Here is a 12,042-nt window from a genome sequence, read left to right as displayed (position 1 = left end):
TGCCAGACGCTCTTCTCAAGCTGGAGGGCGTCCTTCTCATCCTGAAGGGAATCATTCTCCTTCTTCAGGACATCTCTCTCTTGCTCGGTTTTGTCAAGCCGAACCAGCACCTCGGTATTCTTCATGGCAAGGAGGTCGTTTTCTTTATTAGCCACCTCCAGGCTGTCAGAATACTTACGGGCCCTGGCGTTCCCCATCTCCACCTGCTTCTGCATGGCCATCATCCCGAACAATGTCTGCATAGGTGCACATTAAAAACGGTTAAACCAATAGTCAGAACGGGCGAAGGCAAGACCAAGTAATATGAGAGAATTTATGAGTTAGAAAATAAAAGTCACCTCCATAGCAGATTGGGGAAAGCGACTGAACACGTCCTTCTGGGAAAGGCCCTTTGCCGCCTCAAGGTCCTTCGGAGTCCACATGCTCCTGTAGTAGGCCATAGCGGTCTGGCCATCCTTCAGCATGGTCTCGTTCGGTTTCACGAACGTCCCATCCGTTCGGGTGTACCGAGGGGCCCATGGCGGTAAGCTGGGGATAGAAGGGGGGCCTGAAGCAGAAGCAGAGCCACCAGCTGCAGGAGGCCCAGAGGGAGAAGGAGCTCTGATCGCTCGGTGCAAGAGAGTACCCGGCCCAAAGACCCGGGTCCTTCTAATGAGAGGCTCCTCCTCAGGATCGATTTCACTGTCAGGATGAGGCCTTTTGCCTCGTTCTTTGTCCCGACCGCCCCCCGCAGCAGCAGGAGCTATGGTAGCTGGGGAGGGCGCGTTCTGGTTGGCAGCAGGGGCGCTGGCAACAGGGTTAGTAGCCACTGCGTTCGGGACAGTGTCAGATATAGTGGCTGAAGAAGAAGCTGACGCTGGAGAGGAGGTCGCCCCAGCAGCAGGAGTGGCTGGGGGAGTATTTTTCCTCCTGCCAAAAGAGGGAATCTGAAGTCTGCTCATGTTGTAGCCGAGTGATGAGAGCGCTAAGAGGTTGTCTGAAGTGAGGAGATCTGAGTAGGAAGGAATATCGTTCAGAACGTATCTCTTCAAGTAGTTACTCCTATCCCTGCAAACACTATAGCTCAAGTCATCACAAGGTATTCCCAAGGAGCGGCATAAGTAAGTGCAAAAACGAGGAACGCATGTTTCACAGGGGCAGTCATGTTTATGGGATTTGAATTTTTTATAGGAGGAGACAGAGCAGACACCAAAGGCGCTCGGGATTGGGTAACCCTCTGCAGCCGGCGAAGACCAAGCCCCACTAATGCCCACTATGCTATCCCTCCAACCCTTTTCAGATTTTATTGTGTCAGTACATATGGACATCTTCTCGAACGGGTAGAGGTGGTAGAAGGGCTCGTTAATACGGATCTTACTCACCTTATAGCACAGAAGGAGGTCTATGAGGTCGAGGTCCAGATTTCTGTCACGCATCAACAAGAGCATAACAGATATGATTCTAAAGAAGTTGGGGTTGACCTGCAGAGGGGATATCCCCAATCTATTGAAGACATAACTAAAGAAAGGGTGCAGAGGGAACCTAACAACATTCAATTGAAGGTTCGTGAATAAGACTTCGCCGGGCAGGAGGCCGGCGCCGGTCGTAATGTTAACGTCTTGGGGGCAAACCCTAACTTCGATGTTGTCAGGAAGTCTAAGTCTCATACGAAGAACATCCAGATCTACAACCATGGTGGAAGTGCTAGAAGAATCTACAAGAGGGTAAATGGAAGCCTGCCGAAAGTAAAAAGAACGAAACTAACCTCGGAGGACTGCAAGATCGCTGGAAGAATGACTCTTGAAGGATTTCACCAGAGAAAGCTTAGCACTGTACTAGAAAAGAGAGAGACTTGGCTGATGATGGAGACGGTAAAGGGAAGCGAAGTGGAATTCTAGAGCATTATAAAGGCGAGGGGGCCCGAGGGCCGAAGCGTCGGGAAGGCGAGAAATCCCTCGAGCCCCGGAACATTGATTCTGGATTTGACCGTCCGCTCCCCCACGTGGTTATCTCGAGCCGTCAACATCATGATGAGACACCATCAATAATTACCCCTTATTAAATAAGGGGCAATTATGGGGGCAGTTGAGGAGGCCCCGGATGACATGGGCCAGATCCGACTCGCAAACATAGCATTCAGTCCGTACAGCTGGGCCAGCCCATAGAAGGACACTGCCATATGGGCCGAACGAGAGTAAGCCCATCAAAGGTGACCAAGGCTTACGAAGGAATAGGCCCAGATCCAGCAATTAGTAAATATCTTGTAAATATCTTGTAAATATCTATAAATAGGAGATGGAATGAAATGGAGAGGGATCTTTTGGGTTGAGGTGTAAGAATTCTAGAGAGAGAAAGAGGAGAAGAAATTTCTTGCATCTTCATAAATATATATATTCTAGTATATTCTAGAAATAAATACTATTGATATCTGTAAGTTTCATACGATGTGAGGAGAACGATTTTCTCCAATAGTTCAGATTTAAAAAGTTGCAAAAACTTTGAATAATACATTGGGTACGGGCCGCGCGAACGCAGGTCCCCACTGCAACAAATTATGACGTAGGCTCCACCACTTGGATAGACCTTAGACAAGCACCACTCTTTAGTGCAATAGAGGTCACCAACCTAGGCCATGGGCCTTCTTGATCACCCATTGACCCCGTCTAGGTAAGTATGTTGCAACATTAGTTTTTGATGGTTTATATACATGTTCCAGAGAGTCTTGCTTTTGTAAGTTTCCGATGTGGGATCAGCAAATGCATTTCACAACCCACAACTTCACCAATGACATAAAAGCCTCATTTGCTTCTTTGGTTTCAGGCTTTCTACTGAATTCTCCCTTTACTTTATCCCTTCATTGTTAGAAAATAACTGCTTAGGCCAATGGATTGATTGATAAATCCTTCATACAAATTCCCACTTAGATGTGGGATCAAAATTAATCCTTGGTTACACAAAATTATAAAACTGATAATTCCTGGTTACTCCACAATGTTTAAGTTGTGTAACTTGTGAGAAAAACTATTAGACGTTTATCCGCTATCGGATCCGGATGGGAAGTGAAATGGGTATATATGTGTTGGGTGTTAGCCTCACCTAATAATTTAAGTTTTTGGGTCGAATCGTGAAGTATCCGCCTGTTATAATTGGTATCATAGCCAAACCTTGATTCGGTGTCAAGCCAAGCAACAAGTCTGGAGGCGTTCGGATCCCCCACCCAGGTAATAGCTTAAACTTTAGGTTTGTGCCACATCGAATCCAGATGAGTAGTGAAATGGGTTGGGTGTTAGTCCCACCTAATAGCTTAAATTTTGTTTAAACTTTTTGGTCCGATTGCAAAGCATTCGCACAGAAGTCCACATATGTTTAGGGTTACGTGTGTGTGCAAGTAAATCCACCTTTGTCCCCACCAATTCCACAACCAAGTAAACCCTAATCAATTCAAACTTCTCAGAATGGCGTCATTTAAAATTGGCCCCTCACTGTTAATTGAAGATGTTGAGATGGATGGATTAGATAGTCTTTAACCTTTAAAGATTATTTGCACAAAGTGGTAAGTCTTGAGAATTGATTGAACTATTTTGAAGTATCAAGTTTAGTTGTAGTTTACTAAATGATATAATGTGGTTTGTAAGAGATTGTGAATGTTTAGAATTTACGAGTTCCAAAATCGAGTTTTATGATTGATCACTTGATCAAGCAATACTCTTATTTTTATTACATTTTAGAAATATTAAATTCTAGAAAGAATAAAAAAATAATAAAGGATTCTGGTGCAAAATAAGGAGTTATCAATTACTTATATCATAATAATGGGAAAGTGCATCACGTCTCTTTGTAAAGCTACTGAATATTGTGTTGACAACTTAAATTTTAAGATCACTTTTGAAATAATTAAGAGTCTTCATTTTAACTATCACTGAATCTTTGAATAGAAATTTCATTATTTTTTTAACTCGTTCGCATTCCTAATATTTCTTATCCCTCTCTTTCTCAAAAGTTATGTTTATAAAATTACAAATTTCGCGTAGGTTTTGGACTTTGAAGTCTCCCATAACAAAGCTATGGGCCAAAAGATACCTTCGAAAATAATTTGAAACATATATTGGGCACTTTGAAGTCTCCTATAACAAAGCTATGGGCCAAAAGATACCTTCGAAAATAATTTGAAACATATATTGGGCAGGGGCCGCGCGAACACAGGCCCCCACTACCACAAATTATGACGTAGGCTCCACCACTTGGGTAGACCTTAGGCGGGCACCCCTCCTAAGTGCAATGGAGGTCACCAACCTAGACCATAGGCCTTTTTGATCACCCATTGATCCCGTCCAGGTAAGTATGTTACTCCGTTTGCCTTCCATGCTTTATGCAGACATTCCACTGTTGTCTCCTTTTTGTTCGTTTCCAATGTGGGATCATAAAATGCATTTCACAACCCCAACCCTAACCCCAACCCCAATCCCAGCTTCAAAAGAACTTTTACCATTAACATCAAAGGCCTCGCTTGCTTGCTTCTCTCTCTGTATTGCTGCTCTGGTTATGAGTAGCAAATGGTTTCAGTTGAATACTCCCTTACTTAATCCACTTCTTTCTGGTGATTATTACCACGAGATGCCATAATAAATATTTAAAAAGAAGATGAAAAAGTAGTTAGACAAGAGCTGCCAAGGCCAATGGATTGATAAATCCTTCGTAAAAATTCCCACTTAGACGCGAGATCAAAACTAATCCTCGATTACACAAAATTATAAAAATGATAATCCAAGGTCTAGTACTCTTTTCTTTTTAATTAAATTATAGGAGAAAGAAAAGAATAAAAGATTATTGTGCTAAATAAGATGTTGTATAAGGAGCCATGTATTCATACTGTTCTACTTTTAGTCCACATCTTATATCCACCGTTTTGCCTACCAAATCCACAACCAAGACAGACCCTAATCAATCACTTTTTTTAATGTTACACCCTTGATCGTGAAATATCAATTGTGGTGATTTGCGTGAAAGTAGGATACTCTAAATTTAGGGGTCAAAAGAGTTTTATAAAACGTTTTTCACCAATATGAATGAAAAGATCCCACTGAATTAAATTGGGTCCATGAATTTAAGAAATAGTGAGAATTCTTGATCTCTCTCAATTCGAATCCTGATTTTCATTGTTTCCACCATATTGTATCATGACATTGGAAATGTGTAAGCTACTAAAATGTTCTGAGCTCATTGTCTCATAACAATGGGAATGTGTAAGATACTAAATATTATGTGGAGGTAGAGTGTATTTTTTCGACTTTCAAAACTTAAAAAACAAAATCATAAAAAACTATAGACAAAAGCAAAAACTATGGGCCCAAAAACATACTTTGGGCCAAGCAAAAACTTTGGATGATACGGGCAAGGGCTGCGCAAACGCAGGCCCCCACTACCACAAATTATGACACAGGTTCACTACTTGAGTAGACCTACCTTAGGTGGGCACCCCTCCTGAGTGCAATGGAGGTCACCAACCTAAACCATGAGCCTTTTTGATCACCCATTGACCCCGTCCAGGTAAGTATGTTGTACAATTAGCTTTCAACCTATTATATAGAAGTTCCACAGAGTCTTGCTTTTGTAAGTTTCCGATGTGGGATCATCATCAAATGTATTTCACAACTTTCACCAATAACATCAAAGCCTCATTAAAAAAAACAAGGATAGGTGGAGAGACTCAAGGGATAGAGATGGCAATTTTCCCTGCGGGGACGGGTACCCGCCCCGTTAATAGCAGTTTTGGGGGACCGTTTAGCTTATTTGGGTGGGGATGATTTTTATTAATGAAAGTCAACACGGGTTTGAGGCAGGGGCAGGAAAGGTCACCCCGTCCGTTTAAGTAGGTAATTTTTTTAAATTGCCCTTATTTTATTAGTATATATAGTTAGTTTTAGAAACCCTATGTAACATTCACTCACTTTCTTAGCCCGTTCTAGAGAGTGGCAGAACCCTACAAACTATAAACGCATACTCTTGAATTTTATATTAAATTATTGATTGTCCATTTTTTATGAATTTTTTCAATAGTTATATAACTGTATTTGAGGGAAAAAATTAAAAAAAAAAAAATGAGAAGAAATTTTAGAACTAAACGGGGTGTGGCGGGTGTCTACAGGGATGAAAAAGTAAAATGGGGTGGAAAGGCCCCCGTTTAGAAGGTTTTGGGCGGGGTGGGATTTCTAAATGGTTGCGGGGGCAGGGGCAGGGGCAGGGGCGGGGGCGGGGGCGGGGAAGGGTACACCCACCCAACACTGCCCCCGTTGCCATCCCTATCAATGGAACCTGTTCTAACACGTGGAGTTGATTAAGTTGTGTTGTTAGAAGAATCTTTTTTCATCGGAACTTCAGAAAGGATGAAGGATAAAACTGTATACATACGTATACGTATTGAAATATTATATCAAATGATTATTGACGACACGAATCTTTATTTTTTTATATGAAAAATTAAAGAATTGTTGTGAATCGGTTTCAAATTGAAGAGAAAATCAAATATTCATTCATCAAATCATTCACTCCGTAGTTTGGTATATCTTTTGAACGAACCAGAATAAAGATAGATTCCCATTCTACATGTCAATACCGACAACAATGAAATTTATAGTAAGAGGAAAATCTATCTGATTGTTTCTTTGGTCTCAGCTGAATACTCCAAAACAAATTCCTACCAATTCCACAACCATGTAGACGTTAATCAATTTAGACTTTATAAAAATGATAATCATGGAGGTAAAATAAGGGTTTTTTTTTTTTTAAAAAAAAAAAAAAAAAAAAAATTGTAAGAAACATACAAGCATAATTCACACATTCACTTTTCCTATTTAAAAATTCGAACCCTCAATATTTAGTTTGCAAAGTAGATGAAATATCAATAGTTAGTAAAGTTCTTAATAAGTAAAATAAGTACCAAAACAAGAACAAGTGAACCAAGTCTAACTTCAAGGAAAAAAAAACAAAAAAAAGAAAAAAAAAAAAGAAAAACTAAGTCTAACTTGAGGAATTGAGATCCTCTATGCTATGATGTACCATAACCGAGCTCGTAACTCAATACAATTTGATAAAACTAACACATTTTGAGTGTGATTTGCACAACACCATGTCATATGATCCCAGTCAAATGGGGATCACCTTTTTTTTTTTTTTTTTTTTTCAGGCTACAAAAAAAAATACAGACTAGAAACTAGAGATCAGCCTTAATGGCTTGGATCAATCCAGGAGGCCAAACAACCCATTGAAGATCACTACACTTAGACCTGAGAGCCCATTTGCCAAAGGAGTGAGCAACTCTGTTGCAAATTCTAGGAGTCCAAAGAAACTTCCAAGAGTGCAAATGATGAATCATACAAGTAATATCCTTTACAATAACAGAGGAAAATCTATCTACCGAATGGAGCTGCATAATGCGCTGATTATCGCCTTCAATATCAACATTTGTGTGGCCCCACGAAGATAGAAGTTTAGACTTTCCCTTAAAGTGAGAGCTTCTGCCACTGCAGGCGATCCCACGTTCTTAAAAAAAACACAGAGGCACAGCGAACCGGTCTCCCTTTGTCATCCCTGAGAATGGCGCCACCCCCCGCGAGATGGGAGATGGAATTGAAAGTGGCATCGATGTTTAGCTTTGATCTACCCAATATAGGGGCTTGCCAAAAAGATGGTCGGGGATACAAGAAAGATTGGGGACTATGAATGGAAGCATCTTGATGGTGAACTGCCTAGAACTCATGGAAGTTGAATAAAGCTCGATTAATGATTTCATGGGGAGACCATTTCTTGCTATTGAAGTGTTAATCATTTCTTCCTTTCCATAACTGCCACATGATAAATGAGACAAGACTTAGGCTCAGTTTGGTAGAGTGGAAATGGGAGGAAAGGGAAGGGAATGTGATGGAGGGTGATTAAAAAATTGTGTTTGGGTAAAATAGGTGGAAGGAAAGGAAATGAGAGGAAAGGGTTTGGAGGGTTATGTATAACTTTGTATGGTAATTTGCTTATCCTCACAAAAATGGGAGGAAATGAAAGGAAAGGGAAGGCAATGACTGATGGAGGAGTTGTAATGTTAATTTTACCTTCAAAATTACACAAGTTTGTAAAACAATATACATACAAGTTAGCAACTGCAGAGAGAATGAGAGACGACGGGCCAACGACTGAAGCTTGCGAATGGCGAACCCAAACTGGAACAGCGGCGATGGAAACTGAAAGATATGGGTTTTGATTTTCTGAACAATCTGAAATGATATAGCGATACGGGTTTTGAATTTTTGATTCTTGCAGACAGATAGATAAACTGAAATATATGGGTTTTGAACTTTTGATTCTTGTAGTGCAGAGAGAGAGAGAGAGGGCAAGTTCAGAGTTGAGAACGAGAATAGAGATGAAGGCGAGATTGGGGAGGCTGAAATGAGTTGCCCTAATTTTTTTTTTGCTTTTCTTGTGGCCCATCAAGTATAGGAGACTATATATATATATATATATATATATATTTATTTATTTATTTATTAAATATAAAGGGTGTAATAGTCAATTTATTAAAATAATTCCCTTTCCTTTCTTTTCCCAAAAATGATTATTATCCTTTCCTTTCTTTTCCTTCATTAATCAACCAAACACAATAGGAGGTTAAAATTATCCTTCCCTTCCCTTTCCTTCCATTTTCTTCATAACTAATGTTATCATTTCCCTTCAAACCCACCGTACCAAACATAGCCTTAGACAATTTTCCAAGGCCTGATGATCATGCCATAAGTTCAGAAGATATAGCCAGTTGTGTTGCCATGAACAAGAACTAGAGTTTGGAAAAGTCAACCTAAGAGGACTGCTTTTCCATACCACCTGCGCAATGGGGCATTTGCAAAGCATATGAGAAATTGTCTCTTCTTTCATCTCACAGACACGACAAATCGCATCAAAAACAATCTCTTTAGACTGGAGGTTCTTCAAAACTGGAAGTCGCTCCAAACAACACTACCATATGAAGAACTTAATCTTTTCTTTGGTTTTGATTTTCCAAATATCCTTCCACGCATCATTAAATGCATTAGTGGTACTATTACTAGGATCAATAAAAGATACTTGTAATCTTTTTAAGATTTTACTGTCAATTCCTCCCTGTTCTCGAAGGGGAATTTTAAGAATTAAATCACCATCTCTTTTGTTAAAAATGCTTCTAATCACATTGAATTTATTGGATTGAGAGTTTCGAACCGAATCTACTTGATTTGTTGCCATTTTTTATGGTATATGAATTTGATAAATGTAACTATTGATTTATGTAAGTTTCATATGACGGGAGGAGAGAAATGATTTTCTCCCGTAGTTTAGAAACCAATGAGAGTACAACAATTTGAAACAAATTAAAGATTTTTTATTTCATTATTTTGTTTATTTTATTGACTATAAAAAATTCATCCGACTGCCACAAATTATAACATAGTGTCACGGGCTTAGAGTTTCAGCACCACTCTAGCTGCTCCCGTGCGGCACCAAGACGTTGCTTTCACTCTCGCAAGTACTTGGTCAGCCTAACTCCCGTGCACACCTTAGCCAACACACTCCCCTCGTGCGCTTACTAGTGTTGTAGTTGCCCTTGCCCTCTCCTCACTTGGCTTGCACACTCACACACACTAAGGCACTTAAGTTGGCAAGGAAAGAACACTTCTATTACTTCAAAGAATGCTTTGTACAAGGCTAACATTCAAGCTCTCTACAAGGCTCTCAAGACTCACTCTAGGACTTGTTGTTTGCAAAATGAAGTCCTACTCCTATTTATAGGCATCCCCATCCCTAATGGATGGCTAGGATGCATTCTAACCAACGGTGGAGATTGATTATCTAGAATCTTCTTCCACCTTCTACACATCTCCATACATATCTACAACATTCTAGAACCCTCCATACTACTCCACACAATTCTGGAGAATTCTAGAACCTTCCACACACTTCTAGAATATACTACACATATCTAGAATCTTCCACACAACTCTAGACTACTCCGGAAGACTCTAGAAACTCCACTTGCCATGCAGTTGCCATGCAGCGTCCTCCTTAGCGTCTGCGTGTCACCTGCGTGGTACAACCTCCATAGGCGGGGCGTGACATTCTCCCCCACCCATTTCCGTGACGCCCTCGTCACGGTTTCTTCAACTGACCCAGCCTCTCGCAGGTCATCAGCACTTGCGCATATGTCCTTGGCCCAAACGTACGAGCGCCCTTCGGGAGATGTGAAGTCCTCACGAGCTCCATCGTGTTGACTGCCACCTCTGGACTCTCCTTCCTGCCCACGAGCGGCACCATGCATGCGGCCTTGCCTTCCTCGCCTCCAAGTATCATCAACGCACCAAGGCATGGTAGTGGCGCGACGTTGTTCCTGTCCATGAACTCCAGCCCCAGCACCATGTCATGGTCGTCCATCTCCGCAACTTGGAAGTCGGCCTTGCCCTTCCATCCTTGCAAGCATAGCTCCACCTCTTTGCACACTCTACTCACGCGTGCCTCCTCGGAGTTGACGGCCTTGATCCATCCCTCCGTCTTGCGCATCTCCAAGCCAAGTCGTTGCGCCTCCTCTGGGGTAATGAAGTTGTGTGTGGCGCCCGTGTCCACCAACGCTTGCACGGCTTTGCCACCAACCTGCGCATCCACATAGCGCACCCCAGCTACTTTCTTCGCCTTACCCTTTTTCTTGGTGTCATGCGCCATGCTACTCAGCATCTGCATAGCCCCCATGCACCTGTCTTCGTCGCTGCCCGTATCATCCACCTTGCCCTTGCCCTTATCCTTCACAAGGGCGCTCATGGTCTTCTTGTTGGGGCAGTGTCGCAATATGTGCGGCCCTTCGCATAAGTAGCACTTCGGCTCCCACTTGCCCTTATCGCGACGCTCCCATTTGCCACTAGACTTGGACCTCTCTCCATGGTCCTTGCCCTTATCATGGCGTGGGCGTCTCTCCTCATCGCTGTGCTCATCATCACTAGACTTGGGCGAGCCCCGTTTCTTGAAACGTCGGTCTCCCCCACCTTTGCCGTGGTCCCTCCTGGGAGACGTGGCCCTCTTGTCATCGCGCCTAAAGTCTTCGAGGCGCTCCGCTATAGCCATTGCGGATGCCAAGTCTCTAGGCTCCCTCCTCCTTAGCTCCGTGGCCACCCAAGACTGCAGCCCATCTATGAACAAGCACACGCGTTGCCGCTCCGGCATCTCTGGGATCTCCAGCATCAAATTGGAGTACTCCTTCACATACTCCCTTATGCTGCCCTTCTGCTTCAAGCGCCTTAGGTTGATCATGGCCAGGTCCTCAACGCACTCAGGGTAGAACTGCCTCTTGAGCTGCCTCTTGAACTCCTCCCATGTGTCAACTGCTCTTGCGCCTCTACCAGTGAAGCGTTGCCTCCACCATAGAGCGGCGGTGTCTGTGAGGTACATAGTGCCTGTCTGCACCCTCTCCTCATCATCCTCGATCTCCATGCACTCGAAGTACCGCTCCATGTGCCAAAAGAAGTTGTCAATCTGGCGCGCATTCCTTGCCCCATCGTACTCCTTGGGCTCCGGCGCCTTCTTCTTCCTTGGCTTCACCACGACCTCGCGCGCCTGGGAGAACTCCTTCTTGCACTCGGCAATCTCCACGCGCAAGTCGTCTACCAAATCATGCAAGTCCCTTTCTTTCTCTTGCGCCTTGTTGGCGATGCCATCAATCAGCTCGTAGAGCTCCGCCATCCTTCTCTCGAGCCTATTAAACTTGGTCTCCGTGTAGACCAAGTGTGTGGCAAGCTTCTCCTCCAAGCTCTGCTTTAAGATGTGGACTTGGTGGTCTCCTCCGCTAGCCATGTCTACTCCAACAAAGCTCCCTTAACGAACCTGCTCTGATACCAACTGTCACGGGCTTAGAGTTTCAGCACCACTCTAGCTGCTCCCGTGCGGCACCAAGACGTTGCTTTCACTCTCGCAAGTACTTGGTCAGCCTAACTCCCGTGCACACCTTAGCCAACACACTCCCCTCGTGCGCTTACTAGTGTTGTAGTTGCCCTTGCCCTCTCCTCA

The 12,042-nt window shown here is 42.9% G+C and overlaps 3 non-coding genes across 3 annotated transcripts; all 3 read right to left on the bottom strand.

Annotated features, from left to right (window-relative positions):
* Positions 1–2,493: 2,493 nt before the first annotated feature.
* LOC132280239 (U1 spliceosomal RNA) lies at positions 2,494–2,654 on the bottom strand. The gene has a single exon (XR_009471525.1). It is a non-coding gene; the product is annotated as a U1 spliceosomal RNA (small nuclear RNA).
* Positions 2,655–4,161: 1,507 nt separating this feature from the next.
* Positions 4,162–4,322, bottom strand: LOC132280676 (U1 spliceosomal RNA). Its single transcript, XR_009471676.1, has one exon. It is a non-coding gene; the product is annotated as a U1 spliceosomal RNA (small nuclear RNA).
* A 1,049-nt stretch (positions 4,323–5,371) lies between these two features.
* LOC132280240 (U1 spliceosomal RNA) lies at positions 5,372–5,534 on the bottom strand. The gene has a single exon (XR_009471526.1). It is a non-coding gene; the product is annotated as a U1 spliceosomal RNA (small nuclear RNA).
* Between the last annotated feature and the right edge of the window lie 6,508 nt (positions 5,535–12,042).

This window comes from Cornus florida, unplaced genomic scaffold (assembly GCF_030987335.1).
Source record: "Cornus florida cultivar Cherokee Brave unplaced genomic scaffold, ASM3098733v1 CherokeeBrave_3.0.0_Hap2_Chr10, whole genome shotgun sequence".
Classification (NCBI taxonomy): domain Eukaryota; kingdom Viridiplantae; phylum Streptophyta; class Magnoliopsida; order Cornales; family Cornaceae; genus Cornus; species Cornus florida.
This window is presented reverse-complemented; position numbering and strand designations above follow the sequence as displayed.